Source organism: Parambassis ranga, chromosome 6 (assembly GCF_900634625.1).
Source record: "Parambassis ranga chromosome 6, fParRan2.1, whole genome shotgun sequence".
Taxonomy (NCBI): Eukaryota; Metazoa; Chordata; class Actinopteri; family Ambassidae; genus Parambassis; species Parambassis ranga.
The window spans coordinates 14,669,877-14,693,224 of NC_041027.1; the positions used below are offsets into that span (position 1 = coordinate 14,669,877).

Sequence of the window (23,348 nt, forward strand, 5' to 3'; positions counted from 1 at the left end):
GCAGCAGAATCACCCATAAATTGTGAAGCGAAATTTATACCGTCTAATGGGTTAAAGTATGACTTTGCATACGTTTCCATGACTGTTGATGTCAAGCCAGTGGGGTAAGAAAAAAAAGGGCTAATTGTTTTACCATTTATTAATAAGCTGTTGTATTTGGTGTGTATACTCACCTGTGTACAGCTCATCCGTGTAAGCATTATACAGCATTCCAAGGGCGAAACTGCGACCCAATGCAGCCATCTCAATGTTTGTCGAGGACATGTCTCCAACCTGCATGAGAACATCCATCAGTGTGTTTTAAACTGTTGAAATTTTGATATTTACATTACAAGGAGAAAACATATCAGGTGACATGACAAAAATCGTTTTTTAATGCTAAAAGCTATTGTTTTGCAGAACACCACTAATGTATTGTGGTTTGACCCAGTGTGTCAAACCACAATTATCCATGAGCTAGGAAGACCTAAAGAGACTTAATGCCAATAAATGTGCGATCAATAAATGTCAGCATCCTCCAGTTTGCCTCTTACCTGGTGAAGTAGAGTATCAGCTGAGTTGCTGTTGTGAGTCTTCCTGACTTCTAACCGGAGCTTCCAGTCTGAAGCTCTGAGCTGCTACACGATTACTTATACCTGCTGGGCCACCCCCCTCCTCCTCTTCCTCCTCTTCCTCCTGCCAGAATTCTGCTGAAGCCATCAGCTGATTACCAGACTTATCTTAGCGATGTTCAGTTTTGACAATAATAAAATATATGTCCCATGCAAATTCGAAGAATTCGAGGAGCTGTGCTGCAGGTTTTCTGATGACTCACTATTTCATGCAGTGAATAGCATTTGTAGTTTATGAATACAGATGAGAAAGACCTGTGTAAAAATGATTTAGTTTATTTCAATAACTTGTATAAACAAACAATAGACATCAAATAAAAAAGTATTTTTAACATAATACCAGGATAACATTATAAAGGAATACAATGAAATAAATAAAAGCACATACTGTATAAATAATAATATATACATATATAATATATATAATATTATATAAATAATAATAATATAATTTATGACTTACATACATTAGAGTCAACTAACAGAAAAGACCCCTTCTAACTATTTGATGGACTTCCATGAAATTAAATTTAACTCTTGCAACTCCTGTTCTGAAAATGCAATTTATACCTTATAATTATTTATTTTATACCACCCTGTAGTCAGCTTTTATTCTTGTCTAATATAAATCTTCTATTGTAAACTCTTTTTTTGTATTTTTTTTGTAATTACTCACTGTATCATTTTATTTTTTTAATTTTAATTTTTTTTTTAGTTTGAAGCATGAATCCCTCTCTGCAGGTGCCTACATGGAAACCCTGGCTTTTATTAAAAACCAGATTTCCAGTCATATAAAATGAGGAAGAGATATTATAAGTTACTGAAAATACAATGTGTTGTCCTGTCTCATCTTTTAGCCTAAAACATGTTTAGACCCACTTAGTCCTGCATGGCAACAGGCTGTATCTGCAACAACACTTTCCTTGTAAACGTGACTGTTTTCCTTGGATCTCCACCTGCAGAGGGGTTCATTGTAGGGTTGATTTCTGATCACAGGCATTTGCATTTACAGATATCACGCAGACATACAAATTAGACACAGCAGCCAAATTCCGGTGAAGTGTTTCTCACTTATCTTTGCGTTGCCTCTCTTGACCTTACATGTTCATGGCGTCTGTGTGGAACAGTCCTTCTCACAAACAGATGAACATAAACCCACTGCTTGGAAATGCCACAAAAGAAATGTCATTTTTGAAGTGTCACTAAAGGCCAGGGGCATGGTGGCTTTTTGAGCCAGAAGCAAGAGAGCTATTTCTCCACAGTATGCAGCAGGGTCACCTGCAGAGAGTGGTGAAGACTGCGTCTTAGATCACCAGGACTCCTCTCCCCTTTCTGCAGGACCTCACCCACCCCCAACAAGGTCTGTTCACTCTGCTCCCCTCAGGCTGGAGGTACAGGAGCGCAAAGTGCAGGACCACCAGACTGGAGTCTGTAACAATGGACTGAACCCCACGCATACACACTGTTTACATTTTTAAATGCAGTAACAGTAACTGCAATATTGTTTATTTATTGTTCTATGCACCTTAATATAATTTATAAATATATAAAAATATATATATATATATATATATATATATATGATATAATTTATATATATATATATATATATATATAAATTATATCATATATATATATATATATATATGATATATATATATATATATGATATATATATATATATATATATATATATATATATATATATATATATATGATATATATATATATATATCATATATATATATATATATATATATATATATGATATATATATATAACACATGTATATAACATAACATATAACATATGTATATAGCTTAATTTACTTCCATAGTTTATATTTTGTGTACTTATTTTTTTGCTCTTCAAATTGCTCTTTTGCAGATTATTCTATATTTTTAAATGTTTATGGCATCCAGTGTGAGCAGCAAAGTAAGAATTTCATTGTACAATGAAACCAGTTTCGTTACTGTGCACATGACGATAAACGCTTTGAATCTCTGAATCTTCACGCTGGAAGGAGCCAGTTCGGGTGGTGTTGTTGTGACCAACTGGGTGGAGGCCTGCGGGATCCTCCAGAGGGACACAGCCAGCAGTCTGTGGGCCCTCTGTCGCTGATGGCCTGAGCCGTCTTAGTGTCTCTAGTTTTACCTTATTGCACACCTGTCTGCACCTGAAGCTCAAAAGAATGATTGATTGAGGACTTTAATAGCGTGATAAACGGTGTTCATATTTCTACATTGTGCTCCTTCCTTTTGATGTGTTTGTTCATGTGCACCAAGCAGAATGTGCTGAGCCAAATCCTTATATGAACTATCAAGGGTTTTCTGCAGGTTGTGGGCAGCAGATCAGGTGTCAGGCCTTTGCTTTGCACCTGTCACCTCATTCTTTATCTTAATATACAAATGAGATTAAACTGACAGACCTCAAGTGAAGTGATGCGTCTCTTCTGGCCCTACTTATCTTTCTTTGGCTTTTTATGACCTTAAAAGGTGGAGGTCCGGGTGGAATCGTTGTTGCTTTGCTGCTTCTAGTTATTTAGAGTGCAGGAAAAGACACAATAATCACTCACAGTATTTGTTTTTACACTTTCTCTAAATATTGAGCTGATATTATCTTGATCCTCTAAATATTTCTGCACAAAAATCTATGTGCTGCTGCAACAGCACACTGACTGAACGTCGATGTACTGGAGCTGTGTGCATGTAGCTGTGTGCATGTAGCTGTGTGCTGCATTCAGCTGTGTGCATGTAGCTGTGTGCATGTAGCTGTGTGCATGTAGCTGTGTGCATGTAGCTGTGTGCACAATGACTGAATCACTGCAGCTGCTGCTGTTTTCAGTATTTTTGGAGTTAAATTTCTGATGAAAACCTGTTTGTGTTTTTTGTTGTTCAGAAAGAGCAACAAACAAAAAGCTGGATTACAAAGTGCAGACACAAAGGGTCCCATAACCTGTGGATGTGCTCTGCAGCCTCTCTACACTAGATGGCACCAGTGAGCTTTGCAGGATTGTCCTGTGTGTTTTAGAAAAGCTCACACACAAACATTTACACAGATTTAATGCATCTGTTTTCTCTCTCTGTTGTGAAAACAGTTTGTGTTAAAGTGTAAATCTGTTAAACACAAACACACACACACACACACACACACACACACACCTCCTCCTCTTCATCTAATTACCCCTCTTATTGGTTCCATCCCGCCTCAGGCATCCAAACGAAGGGGCTCGACCTCCAATCAATCCTAACTTTATTACTCTGGAACCGCTTAAATATTTGATGTGAGACCAGATGAGCTTTGGAATTATTTACAGGTTAGACGACACACCTGTTCAACGACTCCGCCGTCCTCTGCTGGGAGAGCGCGGCCCGCTGTGTTTACATAAATAATCAATGTCAGCAGCAGCAGAAGTATTTCACACACATCAGGTCAGGTGATGTTTGTTGTCTGTAAGTTTCCGTAGTCTGCAAGTGTTTCGGTCATCGCTTTTATCCAGATGATCAGAAAAAGCTTTGAAGATTCAGAAAACATCCTTCTGGCTTTTTCAAAGATCGCTGAGCAGATATTTTTATTGTTATGTTTTCAGAGGCACAAACTCGGGGTTAATTAATTAGCACTGTAGCTTGAACAGCTATGGTTAGCTAGTTAACTCAGATGTCCTCAGAGGAAGCCTGTGTGTGTCTGTGTGTGTGTGTCTGTGTGTGTGTGTGTGTGTGTGTGTGTGTCTAGTGCAAGCTAACATTGACACATGTGCAAGCGTATGCTAAAAATGAGCATTTCACATATTTTCTGTATTCCATATTACCACATGATGTTGTTCCTCAAGCTAACAGAGCTAACATGCTAAGTGTGGCGACAGCTCTTGAGACCGGCTAAGAAGTGAAACTCACACAGATCACACTAAATACATAAATAAAAGGAGGCTCTGTTAGCTTGTGACCGCTGTGGCTCGAGATAACAGCTAACTGGCTAACTCTAGGCAGCGTGCTAAAACACCATGTTTACCTTGCATGTGATTAATTTAGCTGAAACCGGTGTTTACGTAGCGGCCTCGTGAGCGCTGCACTGCTCATCAAGAGCCACTTTTAATTTCTTAGTTGTTGCCTGTTTGCACAAACATGTGACGTGTCACACACACACACACACACACACACACACACACACGAGGCGTTTAATCAATAGCTCCACTTCCACTCTGTAATGCAGGAAGCAGGAAGCGTGCATATATTACTTTTAATATAAAACTCATTAATAATGCATGATGAATTTTGCATTCTGTGCCCTCAAACCCAGATAACATGGCTGTTTTATTGCTTGTCTTTGCAAATGAGTCATTTAAACTTTAATCCTCTTGTTTTCTGCAGAAACAACGGCGTGTAATTGTGTTAGGATCTCATCGTGCTTCTAATTACCGCCTTTTGTCATTTTCTCCGTCGGGGCCTGAGTGTATTCTCAGACCATAGTATCCCTCAGCAGTCTCACAACTTTCTGAGCGAATGACAAACTCAACATCTGCAGAAGAAAGACGGAGCCGTCTGATCCCTCCTCTGGGGTTTGCTAACAGGTTTGATTTCCAAACCTCTAATTCTCTCCCTCTCTCCCTCTCTGACACCCGCCCGCCTTTGTAGCCGACTAAATTCTCCCCGGTGGACCTCTGTGACCGCTGACAGGTCGATGACAACTCTCCTCAGCACAGAATCTGGATTAAGCAATCGATTCTTCTGTCAAGTGAAATTTGGACAGGTCCACCCGGCTGTAGCTGCTCTGCTGGGGTCGGCAGCCTTGACATCAGAGAAGAGAGTTCATGAGAGCAGTTCAGAGCCGTTAAAATCAAGACTGTGCATGAATAAAAGTTTGAGAAGGAACCTCCGTTCATTAAGCAGAGAACTGCAGCTAACTGCAAACTGAAGCTAATGCTAACGCACCTGTGGCGGCCCCTCCTGGTTGTGACAGACAGATGTTAAACACAGAAGAGCTTTGTGTTTTTTGTACTCAGGCAGCTGAATGGTCGGCTCCTCCACTTTCTATTTCTGTAGTGACATCACAGGCTAATGTGGCACAGATGTAGCTCTCTCCTGCTGCTCTGAGCGACAGAATAAGGCTAGTACAGGAAGAGGAACAACAAGCTGCGTCCAGGCGCTCCGGCTGTGTGTGTCTGTGTGTGTGTCTGTCTGTGTGTGTGTGTGTGTGGAAAGGCCCTCCTGTGATGGACGTAATAGTCCTGGACAGATGGCCTTCTCCCCCTCCCACACACACACACAGTGTGGATGTGTGTGTACATGACATAAAGCACAGAGCAGGATCAAATATCTGACCTTGTTTCCATTCAGCGTTTTGTTTAATGGCTGCTCGGAGAGAATTTTTGCATCTTGACATTAGCAGCGGGGGGGTGAAAAGCGGGAACATGGTGGCGGGACGGAGGGACGGGCGGAGCGGTGGTGGCGCACAGAGATGACACGGCAGATGGCTGATTGGAGATTATCACCGTGGGAGGAAACACCAGGAAGTCAATTAGGGGAGGGGACGCTGATGACACGCAGATGGCCTGAGCACCAATCAGAACTCCTCATACTCAATCACGGCCGTCAGAGTGAGACAGGGGGCTGATGTACGCTGCTGTTAGAGGCACGTGGCAGACCTGAGCGTCAGGTGTGAAGGGTGGTTTCTCTGTCAGAGCATAGGAGTTCTTCTAACTTTAGCTGCTACTTTGGGGGCTCAGTCACTCACTCGGTCTCTGGTCTTTGGGTCGGTGCTATAGGTTGGATCCTCACAGCTACAGCAGGAGTGAGATGTGCAGCTGGGCATTGTGCTCTGAGAGCTTATTACAGCTGAGGCCTCTGGGAGGTTCTGCTGATCAATGAAAGCACAACAGGAAGGTGTGAGAGTGTGTGTGTGTGTGTGTGTGTGTGTAACAAGAACAGAGACAAGTGAAAATAACACGCTGTCTTCAGTCCTTGGACCTTCATCAGTGCTACATGTGTTGACCATTGACAGTAAAAACTATGGACAGAGCTTCCGTGACGTCACCCGTTTGTTTCTGAAGAGCCGTTCTGAGGCTCGGTGGGAGGTTCCAGGAAGTTGATGACCGCCGCCATGTTGGCAGCGTCACGTCCGCCAAAACTCCAAATATAGACAAAAAGGGGGATCACAAGCGGGGTTTAGGGGGGCGGGCGATCGTGGAAGCAGGAAACTCACGCTGTGATACGTCAACTGTCTGTCACTCAAGCGGCAACGCCCATAATTATGCGTAATTTTTAGTCCGAATACAATTGAAACGAGTGAGTTGTAAACAAATTCACCCCCCCCCCCTACAATTGACACTAGAAGAGAACCTATCATCTGAGACCAGAGTGGTTTTTTGTACCAGGCTGTAAACATGTTTTTTTCTGCTGTGAAGTGAAGTTTAACATGGGAGTCTATGGGAAATTACTCGCTTTTGGAGCCAGCCCCCAGCTGTTGCGGCGTGAATTACAAGTTTTGACACTTCCGCATGGGATTTGAGCCCCGAAGGCTGCCGCTTGGTCTTGACACTAGTTTCTAGTTTTTTTCAGCCCATTGAACACACACAACGGGCCGAGTACTGCCCCCTGGTGGCATGGAGGCTTATTTCCTCCTGTGCAGGTGCAGAGCAGAGAACACAGCTTGGTGATGCAGGAGCCCTGAGCCGGCCTCAGTCTTTGATGTCAGGCACACGGTGCTGCAGAGCTGTTTAAAAACCATCGTCTGTTCACCGTGACTCAGCCGGAGCTCAGAGCTCCATTCAGAGGCTTCCTGTCCACACAAACACAAACCCTCCGCCTTTTATTAAAGCTGAAGGATCTTTCAGCTACGATGGCTCTGCATACAGATGCTCCTCACACTCACGACTCCACGGCCCTGAGCCCGAACAGGAAACAGAAAAGTAATGGAGCTGTTAAAGCTCAGCTCTGAGACGGGCCAATTACTTTCAACATGGTGGAAATAAGAGTTGTCAGGGAGTGTGTGAAGGGCAGAGAGGGAGAGGGAGGGAGGGCGGTATGCTAATGTGTGCCTCGGTGCTGCTCCTGGTCCTGGATGTGGTGGGCCTGGAGGAGTGGGAAACCACATGTGACCCCTGGACGAGCTCTTTGCCCGGCGCCACCATGATTGACTGCTCTGCAGCTGACAATATGTAAATGAATGTAACACAGCCGCCGTGCAGAGTTCAGATTCAGCTCGGGATGAGCTGCACTCACTTAGCATGGGCAGAGATGAGACGGACTGAATACAGATAGGGATCAGGAGGTGTCGGGGAGTCACACACAGGACTCAGCGTGCCCACCTCTGCCACACATTTAAATACCCAGGCTTTAAATGGTCATACCCAGCAGGTCCAAGAGTCTGTGCTTGGTTAGCTACATGCTAACATTAGCATGTTAAAATGCTCTTTATACAGTCCAATAGATGAAGAAGAAGCAGGAAGTGCTGGCTGTGCTGTTGTTAGCCACTGTTAGCATGAGCCTCATATTTTAGGGCAGCTGGAGGAGCTGCCATCTTGGATTTTGAGACTGGGGGGGGGGGGTCTCTGGACTCTGTTCTCTGGACAGTGATGACATCACAAGTCCCGCCTCTCCTTGTTTCTGATTGGTCAGTGGGAGAGCGTCAGAGTTATTTTTGAAGAACAGACGTTCCAGTGAGGAAGTCTGGGGGAGTTTGTTTGAACTGGACGGACCGGGGCGGATGTCATCCTCCTCTGGTGGAGTTTGAGGTTTGACTGATTGAAGCCGGGCGGAGAAGAGGCGCTCCTCTTCAGCAAACCTCCCATGCCTAATTAAGATACTTGCTGATTAGAGACTCGGCTGATTAGGTTCATTATGTCCCAGGGTGAGAGCCCTAACACTGGCTGCAGCCTGCCTCGTATCACCGCATGGATACCAGCTTAATGGAGCTTAATGGAGCACACTTCCAGCCTCCTGATCCTTCCTGAAAACATCATCAACAAGTACAGGTGCCTGCTGATCATCTGCAAACAACACAGCCCACGTCCCCCCAGACTGCCGGGCCTCCCTCCTGGTCCTCTTTATTTCTCCTCGTCCCGCCTGATCTGTCACAGAGTGTCTCCCAGCCATCACTCTGCCTGACAGACCCACTATCTCTGTGTCGTCAGTCACTCCGCTGCCTCTCTGCAGCCGTCATCTCCAGCCGGCAGGGACACCCCTGAAACACAGCCGTCACACTGCAAATGAAGAGAGGCCCCTCGCCTCCTGGAACAGGGGGAGGGGGTGTGCAGTGATGAAGGAGCCTCCCTTCTCTTCTGGTCATTAGCATTGCTATCAGTGGTTGGAAAGTGAAATTTAATAGTCAGGCTCGGGTTTGACCTTCAGGCTGCGCAGAGAGATTTGGCTTTAATCAGATATAACACACTTAACCCTTTCAACAAGAGCAGCCGGCTCACGTCTGAAGCATGACATCTGATTTTATATCTGTGGGGAGAAATGAGACGAATGCTGACTGCTGGAGGAAAATAACATAACATGTCGCTCTTTTGCACTTTTAGCAGGTAAGGCTGCAGTTCCTCAGGTGGCCAGTGGAGGGCACCCTCTAAAAAAATGAGTTTGGTATATTTCCAAAAGGACCGACAGTCGAGCCCTGAGGTGTGCCACATCACATCGCTGCACCTTCCTGCTGCGCTTTGTTTATATTCTTCCACCATGTTTGTGTTTTCCTGCTGTTCTGTTTCCAGATCTCATCTTCGGTTATGCCCCCCCTCTGAGGCGGTCAGATGGAGATGTGAAGTTATAAATGTATTTTCCCCCCTCAAAGCATGACGGATCGCTGTGTGACACTATGGAGAGGCGTGTGTGTGTGTAAATAAATCCCTGATATAGATACACCCACCAGGACGATCATGGTTAATAATGTGTCAGAGAAGATTGATGGCGAGCTAAAGGGTTGGGGCGGGTGTGTTCACGTGTGTGTTTGTGTGTCTGCACATATGTCTTCATATTGTCGTCCCTTCTTTAACGTCTCCATCCCGCCTGTGTGCGTGGTTATGTACTGAATGTAAACCCTCCCACGCCGCCGCCACACAGAGATAATATGAAAATATGAAATCATAAATAAGGTGCACATAACATGCTAATCGTGATGTGAGGCATGTGTGCACATGTGTGTGTGTGTGTCCTGAGTACTGAGTGCAACAACCCTCCTCTCAGCTCCAACATAACAACACCGTCGGTCCCTTCAGCCAATAAAAACACAGCTTCTCTGGTCACACAGTGGAACTACAAACCCACACGACAGCAGTCTGGCTGTTTAAAGTGGCATCGAGTGCCGTTTGCCATCCAAACATTCAACACGGCTGCTCACACAGACACACGCTGTGACCTTGTGTTTCCTCCGATGAGGCCGACTGTGGCTGCTCTTACATGCAAATAAAGTCTCATCAGCATCCAGCAGTCCTAACATCACACTGCTCCGGACAGAAAGTCCGAATTTACATAAAAAACAAAGCTGCAGTTCAGTGGCTGCAAACAAGCTCTGACTGTTCAATGGTCCGTTAGCACACAGCTTCATATTTAACCTCTGTTGTCTTTACGTCCATTGTATCATTTAGACATGGGAGTTGTAAGAAAGAATGTAAACAGGCTGCAGCTAGCTGGCAACGCAACTAAAACAACGCCACAAACTGCAGCTCCTTGAGTGGCCACTTGAGGCCCACCTCCAAAAGAGACTCACTCCACATGGAGACGAAGTCCTTTTCATTAAAAACGTTCTCTATACAGACGGCGTTGTCTCAGTAAATGCGTGCGTCCACACGAATCCGCACAAACCACTGAAAACACTGTAGTACATATGCCAGGCCTGTGAGTGGCGCTGTAACGCTACCACAGAAGAACTCCAAAAACAGAAAAGACATGGGGCATGCACACAAGAAGACTTAGAATACAGTAAGCCCTCTGTGCAGTAAGTTTTTCTGAAGCTGTAGTTCTTTAAGTGTCCACTTGGGGGTGTCAGTCCCCACTTTAAAGCATAAATAAACATGTGTGCGTGTGTGTGTGTGCTATCAGCATCTGCGTCCACAGATCTGAGAGCAGCTGACTTTGAGGCCAGCTGTTTCTCATGTGATTAGGACACATGAGAGGTGGGACGTTGTTTCATGGGTGAGGACAGTATGAGCGGGGACGAGATGGCTGTCAGTCCTCATGGGGCGGGGGGGCTTTAATCACCTCACACCTTCGCTCCCTCTCTGTCCTCCCACCCCAGCTGCCCAGAGCAGCCAGCAGCTGAGGATCATTCTTCATCTTCTCGCCCATCTCTGCGTCTGTCTTCCAGTGTCCTTCGCTCTTGTTGTCCTCTTCATTTATTACTTATTGACCGTCTCTGTGTGTCTCAACATGGTATCTATGAAGACAAATGTGACCCCAGGGATGCATGATATCTATTTTCCAGCCAACGTCAATATGGCTCCATGTAACAAGGACAGTGTTCCAGAGTGTGGCTGGAACCATCCCTCTGGCATCCATTAACACGGCCTGAGTCTGGCGCCCTCTACCTTGTGATGCAGACAGGAAGTAGGCTCCACACACACCTGTGGGCCTGCAGCAGGTTGGTTTTCAGCTCAGCCTCTGCACACACACTCCATCCGCTGCCATCCAGCTGCTGCTGCTGCTCAGTGTCCTCTGTGAGTTGGCAACTTTCATTCATATGTTTATTTACATGATTGTGCTGCTTTTGTTTGTGTTTGAGTGTGTTTGCTGGTTGTTGTTGTTGTTGTTGTTGTTAGTTCATGTTGTTGTGACTTGACAGAGTGTCGTTGACAAAGTGAGTTATTTTATTTTGTCCTTCGTGTGTTCGGTGTCTTGGTGTCTTGCTGGACGGCTGCATGTCGGCCATGTGTAGCAATATCTGCTGTTGCCACAAGGGGGCAGCGTCAGAGATGTGTGAAGCTGTAAGCTGCTCTTCTTTGTGTGTTTACTGCTGTCCCTTTCTGAACCTCCTGTCCCACAGGGGGCGCTGTGTGGAGACAGAAAGCAGTCCTACTAATCATAAAAAAGTCAAACCAGAATTTAGAACCAGTCAGCGATCACGCTTAAATGTCTCCGTGTTTACCTTCTACCTCAGCTTCTCCTTCTAAAACGTTTTAATGGTTTTAAATAGTTTTTAGTCTTAAATGTTCATTTTATTGATCTGTGGCCTGCTTGTCTTGCTTTTGTCTTTGTTTTGTTTCATTCGTTGGTGTCCTTGTGAAGCACTTAGATTTTGAAAAGTGCTGTAAAAAATAAATATAATAATAATTATTATTATTACCATAAAAACCCATTAGCAGAATGCTAGCACTACAAAACAACATGTGTGTGTGTGTGCTGATCAATAGAACTATGAAGCTGCTGAAACATTCTGTGCATAAACAACCTGCTGCTCTGCAGTCATTAGAAGTGTGTGTGTGTGTGTGTGTGTGCGTGTGTGTGTGTGTGTGTGTGCGTGCGTGTGTGTGTGTGCGTGTGTGTGTGTGTGTGGTGACAGAGGAGCAGCAGACAGTTTGGTTGTGTGTGTATTGTCTGCATGACAGCACCGTTCATTGTGTTGTGACAGTAATTCTGAGGGATTGTATTGATTGGTCCTGATGGAGGCTGAGATACGGAGCAGAGGGACACACACACACACACACACACACACACACACACACAGATCAGTGGACAGAAACAGACAGTAACACACAGTCAGATCATCACACTTCTTTACCTCTCCCTCGTGGTTCATTTCATCACAACAAATCAAAATGGCGTCTTCTTCCTGTCATGTTCGGGGTGAATGCAGAGATGATGACCCTCGGTGATGTCACTGTGCACCATCAGCACCGCCTCGGCCGCTCAGGTGTGCGGTGTCTCTGTTGGTTCAGTCCTAACAGGTACTGCTCGTCTCATTACTCAGTAATGGCTCTTTAATTGGTCTTCTAATGGAGCTTTTTTTTCGGAGGACCTAATTGGTGTTTTGCGGCGTCGCCAGCGGCCCCGTCCGCCGTCCCCTCCGCCGTCCTCAGGGCGCTCTCAGGTGTCTGAGCTGATTGCCCGCCTGCCTGTTTGCTCTCAATCTGTCAGTGCTGCGGCCATGCTGGCAAGAAAAGGAAGTGAAATTGCAAGAGAGCTGTGTGGTTGTGTGTGTCTGTGTGCGTGTGTGTGTCTGTGTGTGTCTGTGTGTGTGTGTGTGCGCGAGTGTGTGTGTGCACACGCCAAAAGCGTCGGCGTGGCTCGCCATCCTTCAGGCGGCGCCACGACAGGACCCATCTGCCAGCCAAAACAGAGGGACTGATCGGAGGCACTCTGGCACAAACACGCCTCACCTCTCCTCCTCCCTTTAATAAGCCTCCGTCACCCTCTCTGCCTTCACCCAGTTATTTCTCCCCCCTCCGCTGTCTCCCATTCTAATTTCCACATGGCCTCTTTCAGAGTGAAGCCTCCTCTTCCTCTTCTTCTTCCACCTCCTCCTCCTCCTCCTCTTCCTCCTCTTCCTCTTCCTCTTCCTCTTCTTCTTCCTCCTCTTTCTCCTTTTCCTTCTCTTCCTCTTCTTCCACCTCCTCCTCCTCTTCCTCCTCTTCTCCTTCTTCTTCCTCCTCCTCCTCCTCTTTCTCCTTTTCCTTCTCTTCCTTCTCTTCTTCCTCTTCCTCCTCCTCTTCCTCTTCCTCCTCCTCCTTCCCCCCTTCCTCTTCCTCCTCCTTCGCTTCCTTCTCTTCTTCCTCTTCCTCCTCCTCCTTCCCCCCTTCCTCTTCCTCCTCCTTCTCTTCCTTCTCTTCTTCCTCTTCCTCCACCTCCTCCTCTTCCTCCTCCTTCTCTTCCTTCTCCTTCTCTTCTTCCTCCCCCTCCTCCTCCTCTTCCTCCTCCTCTTCCTCCCCCTCCTCCTCCCCCTCCTCCTCCTTCTCTTCCTCCTCCTCTTCCTCCTCTTCCTCCTCCTCCTCCTCCTCCCGCTCCAAACAGATGAGAGCTGTCTGCTCTCAGTTAAAAATAAAACACACTCTGATCTATTTATACTACTTATACTAAAATCTTGAATTATTTTTGTGTTAAGTCGTTCTGTGTGGATTAGCATGGCTCTCAGTTTGACTCCTGCATCACAGATTAAGGCAGAGGTCAAAGGTCGTACAGGTCGCTGACACCTTCCCTGAGAATAAGCTGTTAGCGTGCCGGCTAATTGGAGCCAATTATGACAGCGCTGAGTCATCCTCGCAACATAAACACATAGTAAGAGGCTCAGACACACAGAACACAAACAAACACTGGTCCGTGTTCACGGGCCGGTGAGCGGCGCTCAGGTGTTACACACCACGCCGCTGCAGCAGGACTGTGAGGTCTGCTGCAGGGAGCGCCAGGCCTCTGACCGCTGATCAGCAACCTGCTGAAGGGACGCGCTGTCGGTAGGAGCCGCCGCAGTGACGCAGCACAAAGTCAGGCCATTTGTCGCGCTGCTAATGATGTTTGCTGTGAGGAGCTTCAGAAAACATTTGTTTCAGCAGAAACCGTTCGTTAACAGTGACACCTATGGCCATTGAGTGAACTGCAGTCCTGTTGCTCACATTAATATTGATAATATTGTAAACATTCAAGTTTGATGGAACGTTAGCAATACTTGTTGCAGCTCAACAGCTAAACTTAGCTTGTTTGCTAGCATAACACTACAAAAAACACTGAATGGAACACCGCTTGCTAGCTTTCAGGCTAATCTGGTCTGGTAGTTAGTGATAACATTACCAGGCAAGCAAGCTAAGCTAAACCAGCTAGCGGTAGCATTGCTGCAGTGCGGTGTATTGCTAATAAAGATATTTATTAGGATAGCTAACTAATGTAGCTAGTTGTTATCCACTCACAGCATTCAGGCTAGCCAGCTAGCTGTAACTTAGCTGCACTGCATTAGCCATTGTTAGCTGCACTGCATTAGCCATTGTTAGCTGCACTGCATTAGCCATTGTTGTAAGGTTTGTGTGTTCGTGTGTGAGGACAGTATATGTGATGCTAAGCTGTAAGTGCTGGATCCATACCTTTATTTTGCGTTGATCCTCTGAGGCGGTTGAAGGACGACTCTGCTCTGCAGAAGTTTCAGGAATTAGTGATTCAGTAATTATCATTAGCGTCATCACGCTCCTTCCTCTCTCTTCACCTGCTCTTCCTCCATCTCCCCTTGGCTAAGTGTAATCATCCGAGTTATCAATCAGGGCGGCCGGCCCGAGGCGCAGAACAGTAATACCTGCCATGACAGACGTGATTCATATCTGTCGTTCGCTCATTAGATCGACTCAGACACATTTTCCTGCTCGCAGCTTGACGTAAACATGCTTCATAGATATAAATGTTGGGGGATAAAATGCTGTTTTGTGTTGTCGTCTGTCGGGATTCATTTCAGAGATTGTGCAGAATTTTCAATTATTGATGAAGTTTTTATGCAGTTTATTAAAAAATCAGACTGCAGCTCACATTCAGTCAGAAATAATAACAACGCTGATAAAAAGCTTAAAGACGGGTTCACCTGAGGCCAACCTCCAAACAACTGCACTTTATTATTAATATCACCGTTCTCCTGCGTGCATGCAGTCCTCAGCATATGTCCGCTGTGTAATATTAATGCACAGACAGTGTTGTTGTCCTGGGGGGGTGTGGCGGCCGCGCTGCCGGGGCTGAGCTCCAGCTGCAGGGTGTGGCTCCAGAGGGAAGCAGCGCTCAGCACTCAGAGGTCCCGTCAAACTTCAAAGGCTGTAAACACCCCGTGGTGTTACCCGAGGGGTCGAAGCCTCGTCATCACAGGACGCCATGATGGTTACCTGCAGCCTGGAGACCACCTGGTGTTCCTCAGGGTTCCGTCCTCGGCCCTCTGTGGTTGGCTGTCCGCCTCCTCCCGCTCTGTTGTTCAACTTTTCCACCGTCCTCCAACTTTTACAAACTACGGTCCACACACGCAGCAGTTTCACAGAGTTTTCATGAAGTTTTTTGGTCTCCCTGTCAAAGTGGATTATGTAAACACGTTATGATGGACAAACTGTAGCTGTGAGGTGAGCATCCAGCACAGCTGCCTCACCTCTCACCCTCCTACCTGACTCAGCTCTGATGTGATCAGGCCTGTCGGGTTGTTTTCATGTCCTCCTGCTGAAAACCCAATAATGCAGGTTTAAATATTTGATGTCACATCTTCCATGAATACCAAGAAGAACAAAATCATTACTCCTCCTGGAAGGCTGACCTCTGAAGCACCTTCCCGGTTCATTTTAACAACCTGAAACCACAAAGGTCGCCACAGATCAAATAAGCAAACCGCTAAAAATAAAGATGGACGAACTTTCCGTGATGTCACTCTGTCCAGCGGTGTTGAAGGTCAACGTGGACGCTTCCATCATCATCATCATCCTCATCCTTCTGGTGGTGCCCAGCAAATTTAGGCAGAAGAGGAGGTCCCTGGAGAATGGACCCGCCGTTAGAGCCAGCCTCAGGTGGACACTCAGGGTACTGCAGCTTTGCTTTTTCTGCTGCCTCATCCTCTATTGTTGGGTTGAGTAAGGACTAGTGGTGTTGCAGAGCTGACAGGCTAGCATGCTAACCTCCGTTCATTTTTGAAGGTCTACCCAGCTGTAAACATGTGAGGTTTAGTCCTCAGGTGGCCACTTGAAGTTTAACATGAACATCAGGATAAGTTCTCAGTCATCAGCCCAAAGTAGACGTCACCCATCAGGACGCTGGCGCTCATCTGTGTGCGGATGCTCCTGTTGATACACAGACAGCTGGTCTTTCTGTTGACAGACTGCACTGACAGCACAAGTGTCTGACTCTGAGTCCTGCTCTCAGAGGTAGAAATGACAGACTGCAGTCAGAGCCGACGCTCTGAGAGCCTTTCAGTCTAGGTCTGTGCTTTAAAGTGAGTCCTGAGCGGGACCACAGGCACACTCAGAGGGGCCTCCTTGACTGCAGTTTGTGTTTTTGTGGTCGAACGTCTTTTCCTTTGAGAGCTGATCACAGAACCTGTGCTGTGGCTCCAGGTCACTGCGACCTTATGTGTTATGTGGAGGCAATATCTCAGTGTGTGTGTGTGTGTGTGTGTGTGTGTACACTGAGAGGAAAGCAGGTCAATGAGACGATATTTTACTGTTTTATTGTTTGTCCTTTGAAATGATTTCTGCTGTTTTTCAGCTGTCCTCAAACATAAACCTGTGTGTGTGTTAGCATGTTAGCTCTGTCACTGGGGAATGCTGGATATGATGTCTGCTCTTGAAGTTGACATTTATCGCTAAGGAGAGCGAGCCGGAGAGATGGGCTGCGTCCCCGTCTGCGCGGCCGGTCCTCCTGTGGGGACAGCGGGGTGGACAGATTTACCGAGTCCATCCTGACCTCTCGGGATGTTGCTCCACACTCAGCAGCTGCTGAAGGATTCCTTGTTTGTGTGTGACAGACATGAGGGGAGGACGATGTCTCAGTGGGGAGCGAGGAGGCTCTGATGGAGAGAGCTATGTAATGTGAAGCCATGTTGGAGACGTGGCTCAGGGGACGGGAAGTCTTACAGCTGTTGGACAGATGACATGTGGGACAACACGTTCATGGTCCCCAGAAGAAACTAGTCCCAACAATACCTGCTGGGAATCAAGGATCTGATCAGACTTTGGTGGGTCAAAGGTCACTCTGACTTCAGGGTAACCTGAAGATCTGTGAAAGCTAGCATGTACCCGTTAGCATGTCAACAGAAGATCTGTCCCATCATCACACTGCAAACATGCCTCAAAACAATAACGATGTCGCCACATGTTGGTCGATGCAGTCAGTCAGCGGACATATTTAGCCTTCTCTGTGAGTACAATATGTGCAAATAGATCCAAAACATGCTTGTTGGTGGGTTCGAACCATGGATGGCGCAGGCGTAGCTGTGAGCCTGACAGGATGGAGGTTTATGGGTGTGTGATCTCCTGAGTCTCACAGACAAATGTCAACATATTCACAGCTCTGGTGCCAGAAATCAGCACTATCAGAAATGAGTGATCCCTGGGAATGAGCTGACAGCTTGTGGAATAACAGGAAACCTCCTCACAGTGCACAACGTCAGATTATTCAGCTTAAACATGTCAGAATAAATGTCTCTAACTGTCCTCCATCTGCTTCACCCACTCAGATGCCCCCGTGGTGGTGGGCTGCAGGTTGGAGGTCACCAGGACAGGTTGGTGGGGGGGAGGGATGCTGTTCATGGGAGACCCCCTCTCCCTCTGGGTTCCCGTCTGTCTGAACCATAATCTGTACATCTGATCTGGCACGTAGCCTGCACAACGTGTGTGGGCCATAATCTGAGCCGCGAGCAGCGCCATAATCCACACGTGTCATTTTTGTAGCACACTTTGTGTCGATGTGTGAGTTTCCCTGTTTTTTGTGGGATGTTGAGAAAGTTTGAGATGAGGATGGATGTTTTATTCAGACGGCGGGGGGGGGACACGGTCCTCCTCATCTGTCGCCCGCTGCACCTGCTCCCAGCACCCAGGGCTGACGCTCCATCGGCCTGCACAGGGCCGCTGTGGGGAGGGCCTGGTGTGTGTGTGTGTGTGTGTGTGTGTGTGTGTGTGTGTGTGTCCTCCAGTCATGCCTCAGGACTGAGTCAGTGTGTGCTCCGTCAGTTAACAGAGGAAATAAAGCAGGTTATTGTCAGAGCAGGAAACTCAACAACCGCCCGAGTTAGATCCATGAAGGTGTGAGTGTGGGGGTGTTCTGTGGAGTCTGATCCAGTCGGGCAAAGGAAAGGAAAAGGTGAACCATGAATTCAGCGCCGCCCTCACAATGACAGTGTTTCCTGTTCGACTTCTGTCTCTGTGTACACTTTGGTATCTCATGTCCCAGCTGATGTGAGCGTAAGAAGCGTTGATAAGCTCTCACCTCGAAGCCACAGTGATGATGTTGTGATCAGAGTCGTAGTGTTTGGCGGCGGCGGTGGGAATGCTTTGGCTGAGAGTGCTCTGAAGAAATCAGACCTGCCAGAGATAAAAGCCGCGCTCTGCAGCTCAGCTGTCTCTGGGTGTGTGGTGTTGATGGTGTTATTTGACTGTGTGTGTGTGTGTGTGTGTGTGTGTGTGTGTGTGTGTGTGTGTGTGTGTGTGTGTGTCAGCCTGTCACATCTGCTCTTCCTCCTCAAAACAAGAAGCTGATTTATGGTCTTTTAGCATTGTGTTTGGTCTCAGGTGTGCAGTAGTAGTTCTGAACATGTCAAGAAGGAAAAAATGCTAAGCTAACAAACACACCTGTGCACTCTGAGTGGTCCGACCATCACAGCTGTATGTAACAGCATACAGCATGTGAGGATGTGATCATCAGGGTCTGAATGCATGAATCATTCCTAATTCCTCTAAATTTAGCCACTTTTTAAAGCTAACTTTACAAACACCGCATCCATACAGTGTAGCTAATTTGTGATGTCGGAGATGAGGATCGATGCAGGCTGCAGTTCCCTTCACCGCCACAGGTGTCACTGTTAACAAGGATTCTGCCTCAGGGTGATGATGTGGAGTCTGTGTTTGTGTTTTTATCGTGTCGTAGCCATGAAGCTGTAGTAAACACTGACTTCATCTGCTCCTCTTCCTCTCTTACATCCTGTGACCGCCTCGTGATCTGGCTGAACTTCTTCTTCTCCTGTAAATGTAGCTGCAGTCCCTGTGGCGTGCTGTGTGGCTGCATCCACACATTACAGAAATGTCTGACCCTCTGTGGAGCCTCAGCACCCTGTCTGTGGCTGTGTTCTCTGCTCAGAGCTGAAGCTTTAGCCTCTGTTAGCTCCTGATTTTTTAATATTCTGTGTTTTTGTTTCTGTTTTTCACTTAGTTATAAACACATTTGTGGACATGAATGAGTTTTGGGAGAGAAGCTGCGCCTTAAAACCTGGCAGGCGATGGAGATGAGTGATAATTGCTGTTTGTTCCACACTGATTGATTTGTGTGATCGTTTCTTTAACAGCCAGCAGTGCTAACACCTCCTCTACTGCAACAGAGACACCAGCTTTAGTGGAGCTGCTGCTAGCATCCAGAGCAGGAAAAGAGGAGGCCCGAGTCTTTCTCTGTAATGAAACTTTAATTCAATAAAGCTGCCAAGGTCGGCTGTCTGTGCCCGCTCTGACCTGTCAGATCATCATGCCTCTGCACAGTCCAGCAGCATTATCACACGTGAATGTTATAGAGGTTAGCAGGGAGCTAACGTCTCACATTCAAACAGCGTTACTGTATAATCGTTTTTCAAGGTTACATCCATCCTGTCTGACCTCATTTCCCTCAGCCGAATATCTCAGCGCTGACTTCGGGGTGTTTCAGCCGTGAATGGTGTGAAAAAGATATTCAGCTCACTTCTTATCATTTCTGCTAACTCATAGCAGAGGTACAGCTGCGTGCAATACCACTCTGAACCACTAGATGGTCCGGTGAGCCAACCAGAGAGCAAGACTTCATGTTAAAGTGGCGCTCTGTAAAATCAGAGAAAGGTTCTGCTAGTGAGCTCAACACATGCTAATGTTATCTTTTACAGGACAGGAAAAGTTCGGACAGACATGGCACCCAAAATGGCCGACTAGCCACACCGCAAACATCTCCCTCTCGGCGAGGTGGATGTTTTAGATGAAGCTCTGAGTCAGAGTCTAAAGCTAAGCTAGCTGCAAGTTATTTAAAATAGAAAATCAAATGCTTTACACACACACAGGCTGGAACATCAGAAACCCAGCTAACAGCCAGGCGATCGTGAACCTTGGCTGTCATGGTTACCACATCTGTCACCTCCACGGCAGCCATGTTCAGCAGGTGCAGTTTCCGGTCTGATAACCACTCTGGACAAATGACAACAAAACTGTTGTCACATCATTTTCACCACGTTTAACTGCTCAGAAGCGAACTCTCCACGGCCTGTTTGTCCTTTTGACTCAGTGACGGCGTGACCAACACTGAAGGTGACTCAATTTATATCAGCGCCAACTCTTCCTCTTCCTCTTCCTCATTAACCTCTTCCCTCCAAGCGAAGTGAAGAAGGAGAAGAGGAAGACGGAGGACTGAGGTTTCCATTACCACTCTGTCTGCTCGCGGCCCGCAGGGGAAACGAAGATGAGCGAGCTGTAGCAGACGCTGTTCATTTCTAGACAGATGAGAGCAGTATTATTATTATTAGGCATTATTATCACACGTGTTCAGACGGCGTTACATTCTGCTAACGGCCCGCTCTGATCCGAGCCTCCTGCAGGTGAAACATTAATTGCCTCCTTCTCTTCTCCTTCACATTTTTTTTTTTTTTTTACGTTTGCAGACTGGACTGGAGATGAAAAGGCTACTCGAAGGATCCGAGAGCTGCTGTCAGACCCTGTGACTGCTCCGCACACGGCTCTTCAGGGTGCTAACTCCACCAGGAAGAAGGTATTTCATGTCAGTCAGCGGGGAGACGACAGCGTGTTTAAAGCGCCAGGTTTCAGGGTCACGCCGTTTCAAAGGGCCGATTATTTTTAGAGGCAATTAGGCAGAGCTGTTTCTCTCTGTTTATAGATCTGCTTGATCAGAAGAAAATCAGAGACGACATATTAAACTGTTTAAACTGTTTGACTGGGTCCAATGAAATGAAGCTCATGTGAGGTAGAGGAAGAAAATCAGTTATGGTCTTCAGCAAGGAATATATATGCTAATTATATGTTAATTACATGTTAATTACATGTTAAGTACTACCAGGGGAGGATGAGTTACGGCTAGCTTCTCTGCAGTACATTGTGGACTAATGATGGTGACACCTGACCAGTAGGCTACATAAAAGCTAACGCTAGCTCCCATATGCTGCTTTTTTTGACAGCTGAGCTAATGCTAGTTGAGTTCATATTAAAGTTTGCCTAAAAAACAAGATGGCAGCCAGAAGTGTCAGTGTACTGCTCACTGTGAGGGTTAATGATTGGCTAATGCTAGCCTCAAGATGCTAATGACTGTGTCTGCCTGAAGAAATATAAATTAAAAAGAATTGATAACTGTAATTGTGACGGCTCCCTCTAGTGGCAGTCCTTGTTATGACAGAGCTGCTTGTGTTTTCTTGGTAAATTTGTTTTTTGCTTCTCTAATTAAAGCTGCTGAAGTCACATAAAAACACATCAGCCTGAAAGTTAAACTCTGCAGGATTTATCATGACGGACACACACACGTGTAGGTGCAGCGTTACTCTTAAGGTATCGACTTTAATGGCGTCCTTGGAGGGCCGGCCTCACCCTCACCCCAATTACTAACCTCAGCCCGACAATTAAGACGGAACCGGCTTTACATCTGCTGTGAAAATCAAACGGGGACAGCAATTAGACCGACTGTCCCCACTTCACTCCACTCTGTCAGAATTACCCCAAAAAAGCCACACACACACACACACACACACACTGAAAGAATAAGGTCCAGGTGTGTCGGGGGGAAACCTCCCGTGGGCTGAGTTAAGTTTGACTTTCATTTTCCAGCTATTGCACAGACTCATTTTTATTTTGTCCGTTTGTCGTCGGGTTGCGGGGCACCAGAGATGGGCTGGGATGTAGAGCGTGAAGACATTTAAGTGGGTTTGGAAGTGACGCTGACGGTCTACAAACCTCACAGAGATATTCATTACCTGCAGTGTCTCAGACACACACACACACACCCCACCCTGCCGCACACTCACACACACACACACCCCGCCCTGCCGCACACTCACACACACACACACACACCCCGCCCTGCCGCACACTCACACACACAAACACACCGCCCTGCCGCACACTCACACACACACACACACCGCCCTGCCGCACACACAACACGTGCAGCCATGATGAGCTTCCTCTGTGAGTGGATGAGACTTTAACAGGCTCACTGAAGTTAGCATGCTAACCTGCTAGCCACAGTCCTTGACCTCCTGCGATACCACTAGGTGGACTAGTGAGTCCATGTAGGTGCTAATAAGTGAGAAAGAATGTGTAGTGCTAGGGGAACAGGCAAGACAAAAAGCCACAGCTGCAGTTCCTCCAGTGGCCACTTGAGGGCTGGAGTCTATCCACATAGACCCAAAGATGGGCGGAGTCAGAGGTGGCTGTATATCCTCCACTTTCTGTCCTAAAAACAAGCCGCCAGACTTCCCAAACAAACGTCCACAGAGCAGCATGTGGATAGACGAGTGAATAAGGACGTTCACGAGGGCCGTGTGGATGAAGCAGACACAGACGTGTCAGCAGGGCTTAATGGAATTATGGTGAATTAAAGAGTATTAAATGCTGAGCTGCAATTACTCCCTGACTGTGCGTGTGTTTGTAAGAGATGAATACATAAACACAGAGATGAGCATCACAAATGAAATCAGCATGCATAAATAAGCAGAGGAAGAGGAGCAGGGCTGCGTGTTGATGCGTGCTGAGTTTTAATCTTCAGCAGTGATTCGTTATTCTTCCTCTGAAAACCTGCTCGTTGGCTGTTTATTGTTTCTTTTTTTGCGTTGCCCTCTCTCCATCCTCCTCCTCCTCCTCCTCCTCTTCGTCTCACTGTCGCTCTTCTCATGCTGTTGTTGTGTCAGGTTAGCGATCAATGGCAGGAGGTGGTGAAGATGAATGGAGTCCAGGCTAGGCTCTGTTAGCGATGCTAATTCAGGCACTCAAAAGCACACAAAGAATGTAATGAAGCATGACTGATGGGACTGCACACACACACACACACACACACACAGAGAACAGTGTTCCTCTGTTAGGCCGACTGCATGTTCACCTGTCAGGGATTCAGGGAGAACCTCCTTGTCTTCCTCCTCCTCCTCCTCATT

The 23,348-nt window shown here is 46.6% G+C and overlaps 1 pseudogene; it reads right to left on the bottom strand.

Moving 5' to 3' along the window:
- LOC114437860 (neoverrucotoxin subunit alpha-like) overlaps positions 1-23,348 on the bottom strand; it is a 28,637-nt pseudogene that overhangs the window by 1,301 nt on the left and 3,988 nt on the right.